Here is a 9,017-nt window from a genome sequence, read left to right on the forward strand (position 1 = left end):
TTTCTCTCCTCTGCCTCTGCCACCACCATGGTCCAGGTCGCCCTCAGCTGTAACCCTGTAACTGCCGTAGCCTCCTTACTCCTGCTAACTAGGCTCTCCACATTTCCTTAGCTCTCCTTCCCGCCACAGACACAAATAGTCCATTTTCCATGCAGCAGTTAGAGTGAGCATTTAAATATAAAACTATGACCATATTACTATCATACTTTAAATATCTCATCTGATTCCATTGCACTTGGATAAATCCACCACCACCAAAACAGTCAAAAACAAAAGCATCAATTCATTCGGATTCTGCTTGGAATTCAAGTAATTTTATATTGGGAAGAATGTATATCTTTATGATATTGTTTTCCCACTCAGAAATTAAAATATCTCTGTATATAAATGCTTTTGTTAGTAAATTTCATAATATATAAAATTATTTTATGATTTATCATTAGTTGTTTTGTAATTTTCTTCATGTAAGATTTTACTTCATTTTACTTTAATTTATTCAAGGTATTTTAAATCCTTTATCATTAGTGCGATATGTGAAATGAGATAGGTTTTCCATTTCAAGTTTAAATTTCTTCTAGTATAAAGGAAAGTGGTTGATGTTTACGGTTCTCTTGTATCTGTCATATTACACTGTCTTATTAGCACTGATAGGATTTTAATGGTGTTTCTTCGATTTTTTTTAGGTAGGCAATCATCTAAAGAGAGTAATTCTTTCCTAATATTTATAGCACGTCTCATTTTTATTTGATTGCAAGAGCTAGAATATACTAAACATTGCCAAATAATAATGTGTCTACAAGTGACACTTATGAGACTGCTTTTAGTGTTAATATTTTAATAGAATGTTTGCTCTTGAACTCTGAAATATAGCCCTTATCATGTTTAGTAACTTTTCTTATTTTTCCTTTATCGATTTTATTTCCTTTTTTAATTTGTTAATTTCAGATATAGAGTTTTATTTAAAATAATTTCTTGGGTTTGCTTAATGCTTCCACACTAATCTTTAGGCAGTCGGGAACCCTGTCTGTTGTGGTCACCTTTGTATCCTGCACCTATCAAATTGCCTGACATGTTATACACACTCCGGAAGTATTTGCTGAAAGGGTGGATGATTGAGTGTATCAATAGCTTCCTAAGGAAGTTGCTGCTAATTCCTTATTGCCCGAGGAACAACTTCTATTTCAGTTTAATATTAGTGCTCTGTGATATCTGGGCACCCACTTGTGATTTTTCTCTTTGGTGTTCAGCATTCCTGGGCAAAAATGGTGTTCTTTTGTTTTAAATCACTTTTAGAAGGGGGAGTAACTTCCTCTTTGGGGTCTGACCTGAAGAAAAGATTCTCTCGTTGAGCAAAAGCACAATCATTTCTTACAGGTGGTTACCAGTTCAGAGCTTAACAATTTCATGTTCCTACGTGATTCCTCCTAACCCAACCGAAGTCATGTTTGAGTGCAATGAATGCATTTCTGACCATCCTCCTCAGCACCTATTTCTTCTCCATCGACATTCTCTGTAACCAGGCTGAGAGCATCACACATTTCTAGAGCACTCGTGCCAAGCAATGGACTAGGTGCTTTATGTCTCTTAAGTATTTAGTTCTCACAACAGCCCTGGGTGGGAAGGACCAATAGTTTGCCCATTTTACAGATATGGAAAATGAGGCCAAGGTTAATGGATTGGTTCGATGTCACCCAGCTAACACATGTCAGAGCCATGATTACATCAGGAGGTCTGGCTTTAGAATCTGCTCTGCTAATGACTGTGGCATTGCCCCTGCTTGCTTCTTTTAAGCCCTTGTCATTGGAGCCTCATAAATATTTCCAGAATTCCCCAGCTTCTCTATTTCTCTGCCATGATCACCCTAGTCTAAATTACATTCATCTCTTGTAGTGGTTTCTAGGATTCACTCTTGCCACTTGACAACTAAAGTGTGTTTTTTTAATGAAAAATGCAAATTGGATCAAGTCATACTGAAATTCAGAACACTCAATTGCCTTCAAATTCTTAGGCTAAGGATTCAAATTCGAAACCTGGCTTACAAGATGTTGCAGAATCCAGTTCCTGCGTACTTCTTAGCTTCTTCTTTCTTTAACACTCTCTCTTTTTTTTTTTTCCCTCTGAGCCCTGACCCCACTGGCTTTCTTTCAGTTTCTTAAATAGGCCATGGTTCTTTCTGCCCCAGAGCCTTTGTACATGCTGTGCTCTCTGACTAAAATGCTCCTCAAATCTTTCCCCTTCAGATCAAGTGTAACTGTCCCAGACGGAAGCCCTCTATGGTTCCCTGAAATAGGGACATTTTTCTCATAATACTTATTACAGTTTGTAATTATATATATATATATAGTTGTGTAAGTATTTGATCGGTGTCTTTTTCCCCACTAGGCTCACATCTGTGGCTTTCCACTCTTTTTTCCGGGCCTATCACATTGCCTGGTACTCAGTCAAAATTCATGGCTAGATTCATGAATGTATAAATCTGTTTCTGGAGGCACAGGCATATTTCTTCATATTTAGGCACTTTCTAAAAGCAAAATCAGGAAAGTTTCAGTTATCAAGTATGAGTAAAATGTTGAAATAGCACAGTTTAAAAAATAATAGGGAAAAGATAGAAGATGTGGAATGGATTAAGGGAACAAGAAAAAGAGGGGAGGGCTTCCCTGGTGGCGCAGTGGTTGAGAGTCCGCCTGCCGATGCAGGGGACACGGGTTCGTGCCCCGGTCCGGGAAGATCCCACGTGCCGCGGAGCGGCTGGGCCTGTGAGCCATGGCCGCTGAGCCTGTGCGTCCGGAGCCTGTGCTCCGCAACGGGAGAGGCCACAACAGTGAGAGGCCCGCGTACTGCAAAAAAAAAAAAAAAAAAACAGAAAAAAGAGGGGAAAAAAGGACAATGCAGAGATACACCCCAGCTTTTCTAGCCACAGCTAGCATGCAAGTGAATTGGAAGTACTTGGTGAGGACCAGGAGTTCTGCTTTCCCAGGGAAAATGCTTCTTTGGAAATGATGCGTTTCTTGCTTGAGTCTGGAGTCTCCATGCATACTAGCAATCCATGCTCAGATTAAGGAATGGAGGAAGATGAGGAAAGAGATCATTTTTCTTTTATAAAATACATGTAAGTCAATGAATATTTTTATTTAGTGTTTAATGGGTACATTATTCATAAACACGATAACCCTGAAAGTCAACAATTATTCGAAGAGTCTAAATAGTGTCGACACCACTGCTGATTCAGTGATACCCTGTATTTTGTGGCCACTTTCTCTAGTGGAATCGCTGTGGAATAGGCCCTCCACCTGCCCCAGCCTCACCATCTAACACGCAGAACCAGGAATTTGATGCTCCAGGGCCATCAGGCTGCATTTCAAATCTCCCACACAGTGCTGTGACCTGATTCTCTTCCTGGGCAGTCATTGTCCCCTTTGCCAGGAACAGTCTGCAGGCTTCTCATTCTGAGCCCCGGGCCAGCTCCCCTAAGTGACACCTGGACCAAGGTGTTCTTAAGCTCCACGCTCCCAAGGTTACCTTCGATATTCCTTCTTAAGGAAGTTTTCTTTAATGCCCTCTGTGTATCCCTGGCTACTTTTGTCATATTCTATTTCAGAGTAATTTTCTTTTTGCCGCTATTTCTTCTCTATAAGGCTATTGAAGGTGGAATTATGTTGTCTTCACCTTTGAATCTCAGCCCCTACCACAATGTCTGGAACATGACAGTCAATAAAACTCTGAAGATTTAGCTTGTTACTCTTCTTGTATAGTTTCAGTTACTTAAAAGTATACATTTTTTAGACAATATTTCACATGGCTTACAATGATCCATGTAATAGTGTGAAGGTAGCACAATCTTGAAGTAGGATTAAAAAAAAAACAAGAATGGGGATAAAAGATATTCAGGAATAAAGTTAAAACTGGACACCATCATAGGCAAAATTCCTTATAGTATAAATTACCCTCAAATCTATCCACACACAACAAGATATCATCTCTCTTATTCCATTCTTGATGCTCACAAAATAAAAACCAAAATCAACTTCTCAGGAGATTTCATTTTTTGTTTTGTTTTTTTGTGTGTGTGGTACGCGGGCCTCTCACTGCTGTGGCCTCTCCCGTCGCGGAGCACAGGCTCCGGACGCGCAGGCTCAGCGGCCATGGCTCACGGGCCCAGCCGCTCCGCGGCATGTGGGATCTTCCCGGACCGGGGCACGAAACCGCGTCCCCTGCACTGGCAGGCGGTCTCTCAACCCCTGCGCCACCAGGGAAGCCCCTAAACTCACCTTTTTTTTTTTTTTCTTTGCGGTACGCGGGCCTCTCACTGCTGTGGCCTCTCCCGTTGCGGAGCACAGGCTCCAGACGCGCAGGCTCAGCGACCGTGGCTCACGGGCCCAGCCGCTCCGCGGCACGTGGAATCTTCCCGGAACGGGGCACGAACCCGCGTCCCCTGCATTGGCAGGCGGACTCTCAACCACTGGGCCACCAGGGAAAACCCTAAACTCACTTTTTTTTTTTCTTTGCGGTACGCGGGCCTCTCACTGCTGCGGCCTCTCCCGCTGCGGAGCACAGGCTCCGGACGCGCAGGCGCAGCGACCGTGGCTCACGGGCCCAGCCGCTAGGCGGCATGTGGGATCTTCCCGGAACGGGGCACGAACCCGCGTCCCCTGTATTGGCAGGCGGACTCTCAACCACTGGGCCACCAGGGAAAACCCTAAACTCACCACCTTTTTTTTTTTTTTTCTTTGCGGTACGCGGGCCTCTCACTGCCGCGGCCTCTCCCGTTGAGGAGCACAGGCTCCAGACGCGCAGGCGCAGCGACCGTGGCTCACGGGCCCAGCCGCTAGGCGGCATGTGGGATCTTCCCGGACCGGGGCGCGAATCCGCGTCCCCTGCATCGGCAGGCGGACTCTCAACCACTGTACCACCAGGGAAGCCCTCGTTTTTAATCTTTAAATGGGCTTAGGATAACCAAATATATTTTTATTATCATTATTTTTTTTAAAAATTTTTGGCCACACTGCACAGCATGTGGGATCTTAGTTCCTAACCAGGTATCGAACTCGTACCCCCTGCATTGGAAGTGTGGAGTCTAAACCACTGGACTGCCAGAGAAGTCCACACTTTTATTATTAAAATTCAAATGAGGGCTTCCCTGGTGGCGCAGTGGTTGAGAATCCACCTGCCGATGCAGGGGACATGGGTTCGTGCCCCGGTCCGGGAAGATCCCACATGCCGCGGAGCGGTTGGGCCCGTGAGCCGTGGCTTCTGAGCCTGCGCGTCCGGAGCCTGTGCTCCACAAAGGGAGAGGCCACAGCAGTGAGAGGCCAGCATACCGCAAAAAAAAAAAAAAAAAAAAAAAATGGGCAGAAGACCTAAATAGACCTTTCTCCAAAGAGGACATACGGATGTCCAAGAAGCACAGGAAAGCTGCTCAACATCACTAATTATAAGAGAAATGCAAATCAAAACTACAATGAAGTATCACCTCACACCAGTCAGAATGGCCACCATCAAAAAATCTACAAACAATAAATGCTGGAGAGGGTGTGGAGCAAAGGGAACCCTCTTGCATTGCTGGTGGGAATGTAAATTGACACAGCCACAATGGAGAACAGTATGTAAGTTCCTTTAAAAACTAAAAATAGAACTACCATATGGCCCAGCAATCCCACTACTGGGCATATACCCTGAGAAAACCATAATTCAAAAAGAGTCATGTACCACAATGTTCATTGCAGCTCTATTTACAATAGCCAGGACATGGAAGCAACCTAAATGTCCATCAACAGATGAATGGATAAAGAAGTTGTGGCACATATATACAATGGAATATTACTTAGCCATAAAAAGAAACAAAATTGAGTTATTTGTAGTGAGGTGGATGGACCTAGAGTCTGTCATACAGAGTGAAGTAAGTCAGAAAGAGAAAAACAAATACTGTATGCTAATGCATAGATATGGAATCCAATAGAAAAAATGGTACTGATAAACCCAGTGGCAGGGCAGGAAAAAGACGTAGACATAAAGAATGGACTTGAAGACACGGGGGGCGAGAGGGAAAGTGAGGTGAAGTGAGGGTAGCAGTGACATATGTACACTACAAAGTGTAAAGTAGATAGCTAGTGGAAAGCAGCCACATAGCACAGGGAGATCAGCTCGGTACTTTGAGATGACCTAGAGGGGTGGGATAGGGAGGATGGGAGGGAGACTCAACAGGGAGGGGATATGGGGACATGTGTATGCATGTGGTTGATTCACTTTGTTGTACAACAGAAACTAACGGTATTGTGAAGCAATTATACTCCAATAAAGATCTATATTAAAAAAAACTGGATACAGGATTCCTACTTTTGTTTGATCTCTCAGTTTTCTAAAGTAATGACTAGTGTTTCTATGTGGGAGCTCCAATAATAACAGGAACCAAGGTGAGTCAGACATTACAATGGAAAATGTAATGGTTTCCCCTTATAAGATCTGCATTTGACCCAAACAAAAACAAAAATAAAAAAACAAAACCTTCACTAAGGTGGAATCTAGATATAACTGAAAGCATTTATTACATTATCTATTGGGGGAGAGTAATACCAGGCAGTAAAATGGGGTGATGGAAAGGGTCACAGATTGGGTGTTGAGATTTGAGGACATCTATTGTTTTTATCACCTGCTGTCTATTTTTCCCCAACATTTGATAAGAATACCTTAAATTTCTTCTGAGACACATCCCTCTAACCACTCTCAGTTCACGGGTTTTGGCTCCAGAAAAACCAAGTCAGCCAATGTGAGCACAGTGTCTCCCAGACCATGGAGATAGGTCCATGGATGTGCCTTTGACTCAGTGAGAGCCCATAGGATGCAATGAGATATTTTCTGGAGTTTCTAGGAAAGTGGAAGGCAGTTTTCTACTAGACCTGAGTATGAGAGGATGTGAGAGTGGAGTTTTACCACCACACAGAACCTGAAAATCAAATAAATATACTAAGGAGAGAAAAGTTAGAGAGTTGGAGAAAATCTTGATAATTCTGGTAACATTTTTTGTTCCTGAATACAATCTTGCTTAATGTCAGTTCCACTTCTAGGCTTTTCAGTTAGGTGCACCAATAAATCCTCCCTCCTTTTTGTTTTGTTTTAGCTAATTTGAAGGACTACTAACCAATAGATCAGCTCCGTAAACTAGCTTGGTTGCATTTAGGTAAATCAGATTAGCACTTAGGTCTTAGTGGCTCTTTCGTAGAATAGCTTGAGCCGAGGTCATTTTCAACGTTAAAATTATATGAGACAAAATTAGCTTTATGGATAAACTATCTATGTCAGTCCCAAACAGTCCATGAGTGTTGTATTTTGGATACTGATCTATGGAATATCTGAATCCATGTATTAACTAGTTAGGTGTTACTGGTCATCTCCTCTATTCCTAGGGAATCTTAGCAGTTCCATTTTTCATGTTTCCCCAGAGAACAAAAAGACAACCGACATGCTCCAACTGAATATGTGAAGACTCAGTTTTCTTTTTTTTCTTGATTTTACAGCACCTTATTTTGCGATTTAGCGTTCATGTCTGTCTCCTTGATTAGATGAAAAGTGCTTTGCTAACAGGTGTTTTGCCTTATGGTTGGTTTTCCCAATAAAGTCTTACAGAATATGTTACTAAATTTGGCTGCTGAGACACATACCCACAATAACAGCAATAGGCATTTATTTCCTCCTGATGCAAAAGCAGCTTGAACGTAGGCAGCTGGGAGAGCAGCTCCATGAAAACCAAGAACCCAGACTGCTTCCAGCTCTTGGCTCTTCCAGAACAAGGGAGAGCTGTTCTGCTCTTGGTCCAGGACAGCTGATAAATTTGAAATTATGGTGTTCTCCTCCTTTTGGCATTAAAATATCTGTTCTTCTGTATAATGGTAAGAATATATGTTCTTTTTTCCCTCCATGTCTTTGTTTGGCAAAATTAAAAGATGGCAAGGCTATGTTGAGGCCCCCTACCTCTTTCCACACAAGGACTCATTCCCTATCCCTGACAAAGTTTAAAAAATTTTAAACTGGTGTATGAAATTCAAGCTTGGAAATCACTGGCTTGTTGTAAATTCAGTATTCACAAATAAATTAGAACAATGAATTACAGACATAAATTAAAATAACCTTTCTCCTTACATCTAGCTAGATGTATGATTATCATCCCAAAAGACTGTCTTTTTTTTTTTTTTTTTTTTTGGCGGTACGCGGGCCTCACTGTTGTGGCGTCTCCCGTTGCGGAGCACAGGCTCCGGACGCGCAGGCTCAGTGGCCATGGCTCACGGACCCAGCCGCTCCGCGGCACGTGGGATCTTCCCGGACCGGGGCACGAACCGGCGTCTCCTGCATCGGCAGGCAGACTCTCAACCACTGCTTCACCAGGGAAGCCCAGATTGTCATTTTTTAAAATTGAAGTATAATTGATTTACAGTATTGTTAGTTTCATGTATTGGGTTGGCCAAAAACTTCGTTTGGGTTTTCCATAAGATCTTACAGAAAAACCCGAACAAACTTTTTGACCAACCCAATATATAACACAGTGATTCAGGTATATATTCTTTTTCAGATTCTTTCCCATATAGGATATTACAAAATATTGAGTATAGTTCTCTGTGCTATGCAGTAGGTAAGATTGAGTCATTTTGGAAATGTGTCCTGAGAAACGTATTTAGTATTTCTGCTTTAGTCTCCCTTTCTGTAATACAATAATATCCTCATAATATGCTGGAGCATTAAATGAGAGAATGATTTTGATATTATTTTATAAATGCTAAAGATACAGAAATGTAACGATAACTCATATTTACAGCAATAGTAGCACACTGTGCTTCAGAGCACAGGTTAAGGAGCTACAGTGCTTGGGTTGAACCCCAAATCTGCTACTTAGTAGGTGTGTGACCTCTGTGTGTTTCAGTTTCATCTGCAAAGTGAGGATTCAAATACCTTATAGAGCAGTGATTCTCAACCAGGGGTGATTTTGCTCCCCAGGACGCAATTTGGGGTTGACACAGCTGGGGAGAGGG

Source organism: Kogia breviceps, chromosome 12 (genome assembly GCF_026419965.1).
Source record: "Kogia breviceps isolate mKogBre1 chromosome 12, mKogBre1 haplotype 1, whole genome shotgun sequence".
Classification (NCBI taxonomy): Eukaryota; Metazoa; Chordata; class Mammalia; order Artiodactyla; family Physeteridae; genus Kogia; species Kogia breviceps.